Source organism: Piliocolobus tephrosceles, chromosome 9 (assembly GCF_002776525.5).
Source record: "Piliocolobus tephrosceles isolate RC106 chromosome 9, ASM277652v3, whole genome shotgun sequence".
NCBI lineage: Eukaryota > Metazoa > Chordata > Mammalia > Primates > Cercopithecidae > Piliocolobus > Piliocolobus tephrosceles.
Window position 1 is genome coordinate 95,735,049 of NC_045442.1, and position 14,173 is coordinate 95,749,221.

The following is a 14,173-nucleotide window of genomic DNA, read 5'->3' on the forward strand; positions in this document are numbered from 1 at the left end:
CTACTCAGGAGACTGAGGTGGGAAGATCACCTGGGCCCAAGTCAAGGCTGCAATGAGCTATGATTGCACCTCTGCACTCCAGACGGGACAGCAGAGTGAGACCCTGTCTCAAAAAATAAAAAAGAATGTATTCCTATTTTATAATATCCTCCAGTTCCTTTCAAATTTTCAGTTTAAAAAAGTTGGAAGAAAAAAGAGGAAATTTCTGAAAGATGTAATCTGAAGAGATGAATAAAATTAAGTAACTCAAGGTTGGAAATTTTGTAGTAAAAATTATAGGCAAAAAAATGTACCTCAACAGGACACAAAACCAATTCTAAATCATTGTTCATGTGATTACAGAATTCAAGGTCAAAGGTAATTATTGACATATAAGATGTGAAAGATAAGTAGATAATAATTATCTGGATCTATAATTCCAGTTTTATCAAAAAGAACTAGAAAATAGAGTGAAGAGTAAGGAAGGAATTAGCTCATTCTGAATTTATCCTCTTATAATAAAGGAGTAGGTAGTTGCTATTTCATTCATGGAATTGATCATTAGAGAAAACTGCATTAAATAGAGTTTTTAAATTTAACAGTAAAAGGAGGGGAAATAGCTTTTAAAGCCACCAAATCATTAGAGGGAAAAAATAACTACAAGAAAACATAATCCTCATAGTAAAAGACCCAAGTTTTAAATAACAGCACATCTTTGCAATTTTTAATTTAATGTTTTTCATCTAAAGCATTTTCAGTCATATCACCTTACAAGAGTAATGTGTGAAGATCTTTGCTTCTTATCAGCAAAGTTGTTGCTGGGAAGTAGTAAGACTTTCAAGATGGAAACATTAATATCCCATTGAATTCTGTTTGTCTAGTAAGCCTCTGAATTGAAGTTCTGGCAAATAGAATGAACATTTCGCCATCAGGGGTGGCAAACAAGATTCCTAGAAGTTCTTGTTTTCCCCAGTACTAAGATGTTTTGTGTCTTGCATTTTCCTATTTGTATATTTTCCTTTTCCAACTCTCACAACTGAGACTAAGTTTTCTTGACCTTCTGTAAGAGTCAGTTTTTGTCTATGATTTCCAAGCTGTGAAATATGATTATATAGGAAATTATACAAAAACTCCTAATATCAGCTATTACAAAAATATTTTTATAGTTATAAAATTATAATCTCATACCAATGGCATTGCTGTCAGCTATGAATTTTATAGTATCTGTGGTATTTCTACACTACCTATGAAATGCAGTTAGGTAGATGCCTTCTCATTTTTGCTTTTTGCAAGCTAAGTCATTTGGTTTTGGGGTCCTAGTCATTAAAAGAAGGATATGTATACCTCTGTTAAGTGACAATCACTGAAAGTACCTTATACACTCAAACCTTGAATTGGGTCAAGAATTGTTCTTAAATTTCTATCATCATTCTCAGTGGGGGAAAACTGCTTGCAAATGTTTTAGATTCTTCTTAATATTCTATAGATATATTGGGCAAGAAAGCTTTCTAAACTAGCAAAAAAAAAAAAGCATTTTGAATTAAGTAAAGTTAAATTGGCTTTTATTCTAAACTGCTTGAAGTCTAAAAAATGTTTGATCTAATGGTGATTTGTGAAGTGGGCTGAAATTTGGAAGTGATTCTTGAAAACTAAGCAAGACTTCTGCTTTCTGACAAATTATCCAGGAAAGAGTCATTCCAGTTTTTATTTAGGCCCCAGCCTTTATCGACATAGTTTGATGTTGCTATCTTGGAGCTAAAAGAACAAAAGCAATAGGTCTACAGAATTTATTCCCCACTAAGCATTTAAGCAACTTATTCTGTTACACTTCTGTCTTTCAATTACTTCATTGTTTCCATTGCGGCCAGCCAGAATTTAACAGACATGAATTAGGACTTCGCATGTCTTTTCTGTGTATTCAGGTCTAGGTCCTGCAGCCCATCAGACACAGGGCTAACCATATGACTTGCCGCATTGTTAAGTCTGTTGGTACAATTAGCAGGCTAGCAGCCACAGGGACCTGGTCATGTAAATATGACCATCACCATTTAGATAAAAAACATAACCAAAGCTCACGAGTGAGCAGTGTGCTGTGCTGCCTGAACTCTTCTGATTCATGTCTCAGGATGTTGGGAGTGAAATGATTCAGGCCAGTCTTGGAGAAATGTGGAAATGATGTGAACTTTATTTCATAAGAATATCTTTTAATACTGGATCTCTTGGATTTATTGATTAATATTGATTACCTATTTTTAATTTTATTTTTAATTAATACATGATAATTATATATATTTATAGCATACATAGCAATGTTTCCATACATATAATATATAGAGATCACATCAGAGTAATTAGCATATCCATCAATTCTATCATTTATCATTTCTTTATTTTGGGAACATTCAGTATTCTCCTTCTAGAACATAAACTGTTCTATGATAAAGGCATACACACACATATGTTCACTGCAGCACTTTCACAATAGCAAAACCATGGAATCAACCTAAATGCCCATCAACAGTAGACTGGATAAACAAAAAGTGGTTCATAAACACCATGGAATACTATGCAGCCATGAAAAAGAATGAGATCATGCCCTCGGCAGCAACATGGATGGAGCCAGAGGTAATTATCCTCAGCAAATTAACACAGAAACAGAAAATCAAATACCCTATGTTCCCACTAATAAGTGGGAACAATGAGAACACATGGACACTAAGAGAAAAATAGACACTGGGGGCTACTTGAGGGTAGAGGGTGGGAGAGGGGAGAGGATCAGAAAAAAAGATTCTTAGGTACTATGCTTATTACCTGGGTAATGAAATAACCTGTACACCAAACCCTCGTGACATGCAGCTCAGCTATAAAACAAACCTGTGCATTTACTCCTGAGCCTAAAATATAAGTTAAAAAAATCCTTCTAGCTATCTAAAAATATATACTATTGTAACTATAGTCACCCTACAGTGGTCTAGAGAACTGGAACTTTTTCCTCCTGTCTAGCTGTGATTACCCATTATTTCATATTCATTTCTCCTCCCTGGAAAGACTGCCTGTCTCAGCCCCTGACACTTACTGAGCATGTGCTGTATGGTGACTTTATGCTGAGCACCTGACTTCGATGATCTCGTTTAACATGCTTGAGGCTTAGGGCTCTTTCTTTCTTAAAGGGGTGTCATTTCATGGAGTTTCCCCTTAGTCGTGTGCCTTGATCACTGTCACTGTCACAGACATGTTGCCCAAAGATGAAGGGTGGTGCATCTTTAAAAAAAAAAAAATCACAGCTTAGTATTAAACAGAGTTTATTGTTCATTTATCAGCAACTAAAATGCCAAGAGAAGCTTCCCACGACCTGTTCCAGTTCAGTTAGATCCAAACCGAGAAAGCTGGAACTCAGTTTCATCATCGTTCAACAGCCAGGAAACACTCGTTTCAATGTAGTTCCTTGGTCATAAGAGGCAAGGAGCTGAAATCAATGTGGGGACGTGGAATTATCCTCAATTAGAATTAGATGCCATGCATTTTAAGCACTGAAGCTCAGATTCAGACCCTGCCAAAGAGCAATCAGACATGAGTCCCCCAGGAGTTACTCAACAATTAGAGGACTAGGCTGGCAGTGTTCACTGGGATATGTGTCAGTATCTTCCCACCAGGGAGTGTGGCTGACCTTGGTTTCTGAAGTGGAACTGCCCTAACCCCACTGCCTGCACCAGCCCCTACAGCACCTGTGCATAATTGAAAAGCTCCTCCCGCTCCAAAACCTTTTAAATTAAATGAAGTTAAATTCTTTCTGTGATTACTGGAAGTCTGGAAAACAAAAAAACAAATAAAAAACAAAAACAGAAGCAATAGGTTTGCAGAATTCCTTGCAGAGATGAACATGGCCTGAGCCAGAGTCCACAGCTCTTTGGAAAGCACACAGAGGGGGAAGTTCCAGCCTCAGCTGGCCCGCATGGCCTGGTGCTCTGATGCCCACGTGGCTTGATGCTCTGGGCTCTGGCACCAGCATAGCCCCTACCTTCCCTGACTAACCGGTGCCTATGAGAACCAGAAAGTGCTGGAACACAGAAGGATCCTACCAGACATTGTTTTCTTTTTGGGTTATTATTCTATTAAGATTTCATGGATATTCTGTCTCCTGATACAATCCAAAATCAAATTGTACTGAAAAGCCTAGATCTATGTCAAAAATGTTACTTATGTTTCATAGTCTTCGAAAAAGACTACAGCAAACTGCTAAACTAGAAAATGTTACCAGTGTGGAATGATCCATTTGGTCTACAGTGCAGATTAAGCCCAATGTTTTCTTGTTGATTTTCTGTCTGGACGGTTTTCCCAATGCTGAAAGTGGGGCATTGAGGTCTTCTCTGATTACTATGCACTGTATGCCTGTATCAAAATGTCACATTCACCCCATAAATATGTACAACTATTATGTATCCATAATATAAAAAATAAAATGTTTTATTTATTATCACAGCACCACCACTCCCCTCCACAGACACACATACACACGAGCCCTTTATATCCTAAGCCTTGGTCAAATTTCCAACTAAGATTGGACTCAGCAGACAAGATTATAGAATCTGATGATAAGCGAACGACCCTGCTCCAGTGAAAAGCTCCAGTGCCCCTGGAGTTTGGAAAGGCAGAGAGAACAAATTAAGGTGGCCCAGAGAACAGAAACAACACTGGATATTCTGAACAGAGGGAATTTGACACAGCGACCTGCTTACAGAACTATTGGAAGCATTGAGGAAGCACAAAAGAACAGGTCAATTAGCCCAGAAAATAGCAATTTTCGGAAGCTTGCTGGTGTGTTGAAGGCCATGGCGTTGGTTACTCTGTCCTTCTAACAGGACCTCGTGCTTGTTGACAGAGAGTTCCTTTGAGGAATGTCCAGCAATGTCTCCTCACTGACACACTCTCAGAGCAGCTGTGCCTTCGCACCACAATTCTCTGTCCTCCTGGGACCTCTGTCCAACTTAAGTAAGCACAGGAGATATGGCAGAACGAGGGGCCAATGTGAGAGAAATGTGATCGGTTCAGTGCAGGATGAGGTTCCCCAGGGGAAAAGCAAGAAACCCAAAGAGAACAGGCAACTGAAAAATAGATCACCTTTCAGCTGAGAAGACATGAAACAGAACATGATCACATTAGCGACACTTTTTGTTGGGATAGCTACATCATCTAAATATTTTCACAAATATCACCTCATTTAATGTTCAAAAAAGCTGGAGGGCACTCGAAGGGAGCTGGCCAGCAAAGAGGGAGCAAAGGATGATGGAACTGCTCAGAAACACAGGAGGATGGCGCAGTTTCCCTGCAGTGAAGAAAGACAGCTTCCAGGAGGAAGCGGTGGTGAAATGCTACCAAGACGTTAAGAAGAATGAGGCTAAACTGGATACAGTGGCTCGCACCTGCAATCCCAGCACTTTGGAGGCCCAAGATGGAAGGATCACTTGAAGCCAGGAGTTTGAGACCAACCTGGGCAACAAGGTGAGACCCCATCTCTTCAAAAAATAATTTTTAAAAATTAGCTGGGAATGGTAGTACATGCCTGTAGTCTCAGCTACTTAGGAAGCTGAGGGAGGAGGATCCCTCAAGCCCAGGAGTCAGAGGCTGCAGAGAGCTATTACTGCACCACTGCACCCCAGCGTGAGTGACAGAGCAAGACCCTGACTCCGGAAAAAGAACAGAAGAAGAATGAGGCTGTGGAAAGGTAGAAAAGGAAGCCACTGAAAACCCTGAAGAGTTCAGGCCGAAAGACATGGAGGTAATGGTTCTTACAGATTTTGCCATGGAAAAGGCAGAACGTAAGATAGTATTTCACCTGAGTGTTTTCTTTTTGTTACTTGTTTTTTAGTGAAACCTCCTTCCTGCCTCACATTATAATAACATTGACATTTTGAGGTTTTCAGAGTGAGACTCAAATTCTCTCTGTCTGTGCCTCTCTGTCCCTCCCACCAGCCTTGGAGGGAAGAGGCACCAGGGACGGGAGGAGAATGTGTTGGATCCAGCCGGACACCATGCTTTTCTTCTTCTTTTGACTTTTTAGACTTTTTCATAAAGAGGAAATTCGCCAGCAAATTTAACCTTTTAATTGCCGAAGGGATTCAAGTCTTACTGTCATAAGTCATCATGATCTGATTTCTGTCACTGTTGAAGTTCTCAGAGTTCCTGTTAGCATCTCACATGCAGAGGCATGGATTCTGCTCTGAGCATCCACTCTAGAGAATCACTGCAGACATCACTGCCTCTCTGGTTAAACCAAAAAAAAAAAAAAAGTTTAAACCAAAAAGAGGGCATTTGGGCCAGACGCAGTGACTCCCACCTGTAATCCCAGCACTTTGGGAGGCCAAGGTGGGCGGATCACCTGAGGTCAGGAGTTCGAGACCAGCCTGGCCAATATGGTGAAACCCCTTCTCTATTAAATATTCAAAAATTAGCCAGACTCGGTGGTGGGCACCTGTAATCCCAGCTACTCAGGAGGTTAAGACAGAAGAATCGCTTGAACCCGGGAGGTGGAGGTTGCAGTGTTCAAAAAAGGGGGGAGGGGCATTTAAATGGACTGCAGTTTTCTTTTGCTTATTTTTAAAGTGGGCTGGGGAAAGACAGTCTTCAGACGGGCAGGACAGGAGGCCTGAAGAGGCCTGGATTGCTCTTGCTGGGGTCTTTGAATCCCTGCAGATTCAGAGGGCCTTGCCCAGCAGCTGAGGGGCGCACTTCCCAAGCACTACAGCCTGGGAGCTCAGTTTCACCTGTTCACCAGGCTCCAGGCCATGGTGCTGGGGCAGCTTCTAACTTCAAATAGATGGAGTTCCTGCCACAGCAACATTTTGTCACCAGAATCTGCTCCTCCTCCCCGAGGGATGTTTTCCCATTGCTCTTGGTGGACAGCACTGCCCAAGGTAAGTTTCCTGTTCCCACTGGGTAATTCAGTCCGAACAGATCAATGAATTTGCCCGTTTGTTTTGCTTGAGAAACACAGTTGCTGCTATAGACAAGTCCCTTTTATGTGACCTCAAGCATTAAAATATTCCACAAGCCACATCAGAGGTTTGCTAAGACATTTAGAACTGGCTTAATCTTCATTTTTACGCAATAGACCAGACAGAACTAAATCGGTCATGGACTAAGACCTTTGGGAGATGAATCGTAGAACACACTTACTATTCTGGTACTGTTCTGGTATTATGTGGAATCCATCCGGTTTCATCAGCCCCACCAAGTCTTATTAGCCATGTTAGCCTGTATCACACCATACTCACTATTGTCCTAAAAGGGGGAAACCACAAACTAGAGATAGAAAAGGGTGAAGTTTGTGGTCCTGAATTCTAAATTATCCTCAGAGACTTCCCTCCAATGATTTCCTCTTTCTTTTTTTTTTTTTTTTTTTTTTTTTGAGAGACACGGGGGGGTCTTGCTCTGTCACCCAGGCTAGAGTGCAGTGGCAACTGTAGCCCACTCACTGCAGCCTTGAATTGCTTGGCTCAAGGACCCTCCTACCTCAACCTCCTGAGTAGCTGGGATAACAGGTGCATGCCACCATGCCTGGCTAATCTTTGTTTATTTATTTTGTAGAGACAGAGTCTCGTCATGTTGTCCAGAATGGTCTTGAACTCTTGGGCTCCAGTGATCCTCCTGCCTCAGCCTCCTGGAGCACTGGGATTACAGCCATGATTTTCTAGAGCCGATGTTCCCCAAATCATTAAACTGTACTGTTACTTCAAGAATCAATTTCAAATGCTACTTCTTTGATGAAACTTTGATCCTTTGCACTAGGTCGCAGTAATGTCTCCCACCTTGGATTTCCAGTAGCTTTTCATCTGTCCTACTCAGTAGGGATGAAGTATAAATATATACATATTTGGAGACAGGGTCTCACTCTGTTTCCCAGGCTGCCAGCAGAATGCACTGCAGCCTCCAACTCCTGGGCTCAAGCAATCCTCCTGCCTCAACCTCCCAAGCAGGTGGGACTACAGCTGTGCACCACCACCCTCCAGCTAATGTTTTAAATTTCTGTAGAGGTAGGTCTTGCTATGTTGCCCAGGCTGGTCTCAAACTCCTGGCCTCAAGCGATCCTTCTCCCTCGGCCTCCCGAAGTGCTGGGATTCCCAAAGGTGAGCCACTGTGCCTGGTGCTCTATTTTCATATACTGTTTCCATGCTCAGATTCTAAACACTTTGAGGCTGGGGCTGTCTCCTCTGTATTTACTGTGGGTGCTGCATGTGGTAGCTACTCAGCAACTATGTGGATGACTCCAGGTTGACCACACTGCATCGGTCTGTGCCTGCAGTTCCTCGGCATGTGTGATTTGGGTCTTTTACCAGAACCGTTGTCCTGCCCTCCTTGGTGATATTCATAGTGCTTAAGACATACTGAATGCTATCCATGAAAAGATATCACCAGGCTGATTGATTAAGTGGTATAGCCGTCTTCAGCCTCTGATCAATTTTGGTTGTCCTGAGGATGTCCTGGTTCATAGTAGAGCATGATTTGAGCAGACTCAACTTGTCTGTTTTCTTATTTTGGACCTCTGAAGGGTCTAAGATCAAACATACTCATCACAAAACCAGGTGGCCATGATCTGACTCAGGGCCTGGAGGAACTTGTGAAGCTGCACATTTCTCTATTGGAAACCAGCATCCATCCAGAAGATTGAACTGCAAATAGCCCGAGCCTATGCCTTTTGTACTTCAATCAGCATTTTAGAAAAAAAAATATAAATATACTAATTCTAACAAGTTTTAGGGGGTGAGGGGACGGGAAGATGCAAATATTTGAAGTAAATAACTTTAGACTTTAACTATGGATACTGTGAAATCAGTTCTCTAATTACCTATATAATAAATCATTTTCCCCTCAGCAAGATAACTAATTAATGAGCAAAACACAGGCAGACTCTCACCAACTCTTAACAGATGCTTATGTAGAATTGTCAGGATACCAGAAAAGATCGTTTTCAAAAGAAGCAAGTTCCAATTCCTTCCATTTCCAGTCTTCCTGCTCTAGGTAACAATTGCTGTACTTAAAGCTACAGCTCTCCTGAAGGAGGAGAATCAGTGCCCGGGGCAGCTGAGAAGCCCAGGTACCAGTGAATAAATCAGGAGCAGTAAGCTATCCCGTTGCTCTCCTGTACTTTCTCCACAGAAATTTTTTTTGAGGGGCAAAGGATCCCTGGGAGCGATTTCCTTCATTTCCACCACAGAAAAGACCAGGCAAGGAGGAAACGCCAAACCCAGAGACTGCAGACCTCACAAAACAGAGGCCGTACTCAAGGATTTTCCTTCTCTTTCGTTGACTAGCCAGCCTCCAGCCTCAAAAAAAGAAAAAAAAAAGGCATGTTACCCGTCTTGAATTCATTTGTTTTGCTTTTTTTCCTTTCTTTTTTTTTTTTTTAGACAGAGTCCCACTTTTGTTGCCCAGGCTGGAGTGTAGCAGCTTGACCTTAGCTCACTGCAACCTCCACCTACTGAGTTCAAGCAATTCTCCTGCCTCAGCCTCCCAAGTAACTGGGACTACAGGCATGTGCCACCACGCCCAGCTAATTTTTTTGTATTTTTAGTAGAGACGGCGTTTCTCCATGTTGGCCAGGCTGCTCTCGAACTCCTGACCTCAGGTGATCCGCCCACCTTGGCCTCCCAAAGTGCTGGGAGGTGTGAGCCACTGCATTTGTTTTATTTTTGGGGACAGAGTCTCACTCTGTTGCCCAGGCTGGAGTGCAGTGGCACAATCACGACTCACTGCAGCCTTAACCTCCCAGGCTCAAGCCATCCTCCCACCTCAGCCTCCCAAGTAGCTTGGACTACAGGTGCACACCACCACACTAGGCTAATTGTTTTTATTTTTATGTAGAGACAGGGTCTCACTTTGTTGGCCAGGCTGGTCGTGAACTCCTGGGCTCAAGCGATTCTCCCACTCTGGCCTCCCAAAGTGCTGGGGTTACAGGTGTGAGTCACTATGCCCAGCCTCATTCTTTAATTTGGAAAATAAATACTTTTCACACCTGCCCAGGCTCTTAAATATTCACAAGAGACTTACAGGGACTGAGTGACTGATTCCTCCCAGCCTCTAAGCCACCCCGCCTGGGGCTGGTCTCAGGGATCTGTAAACGCCGCCACCACCCCGGCCTCAGCATCCACCGTGCAGCTCAACAACTCTACAGCAACTCCCAGCTCCTTGTGGCTGTCTCCTTTGCCCTCCTGCTGTTAGTGAATTCTGCAGGGTCACACAGCTATTCATGCCTGTTATGATTTCTTGGCTCCTTAACTAGACTGAAGACTCAATAGGCAGGTATTATCCGAGTGGGTCTACTCATCAGCATCTGTTTCTTCAGACTAGCTTCTAAGAAATTAGCCCCTTTTTCCCATGGGCAGGCTCTAGCCTCTCCTGGATAATCCACAGCAAACGGGATTCTGTGCAACTAACAAGAGAATGCAAGTGCATGCAGGGTGTTCTAGATGGACAGGAATTGCAACCCCGGTACTGTAAAAAGAACTTGTGTCTAAGGGTAAGAAGTGTGAGTTCAGATTCCTCTAAAAGTTCCCTGCCTAAGTCTTTGTTCTAGCCAACATTCCCAGACACCAGTTAATATAAAAAAGATCTACTTGTAAAAAAAAAAATCATTAACTAGCTAACATTGACTGCATACCCACCAGGAGCTCAGCACTGTTCTGAGTGCCTCATGGGTATCATCTTAATTTGTTCTCAGTGGCCCTATCGACAGGCACAGCCGTCTGTTTCTATAATCACCTCTGTTTCACAGAAGAGGTAAGTGAGCGTCCAGCCATGAAGCAGGTGCCCACACTCATGGATGCTGTGCCAGGAAGTCCGCCCCGCACAGTCCACTCCTCACCTCTGCACTGCACCAGGCCACCTTTCCTCCACCTGCATCAGCACAAAAGGCTCTTTTCCTCATCCTAATGTACCTTCTGGTATATTCACCACAGGATTGATGAAACCTATCAAAATTTCCTGGGTGAAAGAGTAGAATTTTCTTCAGTCACCCCTTTTTACCCTAATAATTCCCAGTTGTGATGCCATACACCTCCCGGAGCACCTGGTCTTTATACAAATAGCATCCTCTGGATTGGAGCAAGGTTACAACCCAAGCTCCTGGCCCCCTGCTTTTGCCTTTCCTGTTCAAGGATCAGTATGTGTTATTCACTTGCCCATTGTAGAAGCACAAAAATGTTTGAGATCCTGTGTTCCCTAAGTCCTATGTGACTTAGAATTTTTCAGGTAGTAAGTAGCAGAAACGAACTCCAATAAGCCTCAGCACAAAAAACAAAAATTTACTTATTCACCTAGCAAGAAGGCATCCAAGGTGTACACCTGCTTCAGCCACAGTGTGATCCAGGCACTCAAACAATGTCCTCAAGTTTTGATCCTTTAGTTTGCTCTGGTTTCTTGTGTGTTGACCTCATTCTCTTAAGATGGTCATCAGATATTTTAGGCTTAATACTAGCAATTATAGAAGACAGAGGGTATCATTTTTATACAGCTCCAGCAGTGGGACTGGAGAGGGCTCTGATGGACCAGACAAGGTTACTACCCACCCCTGAACCAGTCATGTGGCCTGAAGAGTATGAAATTCCAATTGACCAAGCTACTGTGTTTTGGCCACCTGTGGGGAAGTCACTCCCACAGGAACCCATATGAAATGGGTTCTTCATAAAGAGAAAACGAATGGTGAACAGAAAAAAAAAACAACAAATTCTAATAGAGATCCTGTCAACGCACATATCAACACACATTTGAAAGGCAATCCCAAATTGCAACATTCTCTGCATGCAATATTTATTCTTTGCAGAATCCAGTAGACCAGGCAAATTAAGAAGGTGTTTAAGCAGGTTTGTGGCCATGGATAAGTCAAATACGATCTCTGAGCCTCAGTTTCAAGTGAGTAAACTGGCCTAAATAACCATTAAGAACCTTCCTTCCCTTAAAAAAAAAAAAATACATAATTTAAGTAGTGTTCTCAATTATTAAAATACCAACTCAAGAAATTATTATATTGTACTGGCAATCAAAACTATGTTTTGTCCCAGCTGCTAGATCACAGAATTATGTATAATTTTTTAATGACTTTAATAATCTGAATCACAAGTTAACACAATAACTTTCCAAGCAAAATACTGCACTTGCTCACTGCAAAGGTTTTATTGGTAGAAGATCGCACACGCAGCAGCTGTATTTACAACCTGACTTTGAAATGTGGGAAACGTACATGTTTCCTGGAAAGCTATTTGGATTTTAGGCATGATAATTTTGCTTTGCGGATCCATTCATCAAATGAAATCATCTTCTTTGGAATGTTATTTTCTGGTAAGAAAAATAATGACATGCACCACATTATGTTCAAAAAATGTTCCATTTAGACCACATTTCTAATCTGTAGCTCTATGAATTCTAACGAGGTAGACAGACTCACATTGTGAGATAAAAGGCGTTATGTACTCAACTGAAGTCAAATGCAAGAATGAGCCATGTGCAGTAAGGAGAGTCACATCTTTGTTGATTTTGACCTAAATTGTTGAAATACTGTTTTTAAGAAATTAAGCAGTCAGATGATTTTTTCCATAAATAGCCATTCACATGTGAAAATCTTTACCATAACCCAACCACATTTGAAGAATAAATTATAAAGCTCTCATTTTGTCTCCTAAGTTTTCATTATACCATTTTAAAGACAACTTTCATCTTTGCTTAAAAGGCATGGATTCCAGATGTATGTTTGTTAAGTCCAGTAAGAACACACAATAATATCTGAGTAAGACATAAAACTATCAGTCAGGTATCCAGATGATCTATTTCTTCTACAAGCACTAATGACAATGTGTGGAAACTTCCAGAAGTTCAGGACCATATAGCTGGAGTAGAAATTCAATCAAACTTGCTTTCTCCCCTTGGCCTATAAACCCCTTCAAGTCTCCAACTCTTCTTCTTCAACTCTCCTGTGGTTTTGTTTTTCACATCAGTTATAATTTTATCACATAACATTTAAATTTTGAATTTGACTCTGTATTTCCATTTTCTGAATATTACTTCATTTAATATTCTTAAATGAAAAAGGTAGCCAGGCACAGTGGCTCACACCTGTAATCCCAGCACTTTGGGAGGCTAAGGCGGACAGATCACCTGAGGTCAGGAGTTCAACACCAGCCTGGCCAACGTGGTGAAAACTCGTCTCCACTAAAAATAGAAAAATTAGCCAAGTGTGGTGGTGCACACCTGTAATCCTAGCCACTTGGGAGGCTGAGGCATGATAATTGCTTGAGCCTGGGAGGCAGAGGCTGCAGTGAGCCGAGATCGCACCACTGCACTCCAGCCTGGGCAACAGAGAAAGACTTTGTCTCAAAAAAAAAAAAAAAAAAGAAGAAGAAGAAGAAAAAGAAAAAGATTTGGGGACACATAATTTTTTAATCTTCTTGAAGGATTCAAACTGGTAGCATTCAGCTCTTGCACTCATTCTCAAGCATGTTAATTAATATTTGGCTACTTTGTTCTGTGGTCAATAGAAAATATGCGACTTCCCATTGACCTACAGCTGAGATATGTTGGCATTTCAAATGACAGCTCAGAAGGAGTAGCCTTCTCTCAAACCTAGAAATTCAACCTTTTCTTAACTGTTTGGGTCAAAAGAATGTCACAGAGGCATAGATCTTGCTTGGGCTGTGATGATGGTTATTTTATCTGCTGCATTTAGGAAACACACTGACCATCATTAGCAGTATGGAGTCTGAGGTCTAAAGATGAGTAAAACGCTCCAAATAAGAACAGTGTCATTACATAAACTTGGTTGTGAGTTTTAAAACAGCAGTTTTTTTTTTTTTTTTTTTTTTTTTTTTGGCAGTTGGTCTTTTTCTTTATTGTCTCCTCCATGTCTATCATAGTGTCTGGCACAAAGAAAATGTTCAGTAAATATTTGTTGGCTTAATGACCAAATTGAAGTAAATGAACAGACAAATGTTTTTATTTCCAATTAGATTTTAAGCAAATGAGGGCAAGTTTCATGTCTGTCTTATTCATCATTGTATTCCCACTGTCTAGCACAGTGTCTGGCACATAAAACTCTCACTAAGTAGTTGCAAAATAATGAAAAAATGACAGAGCAAATGAACATGGCATCCTACCACATTGCATTACTATGATAAACACATTTTATCTTTCTAAAGTTATATTATGGCTG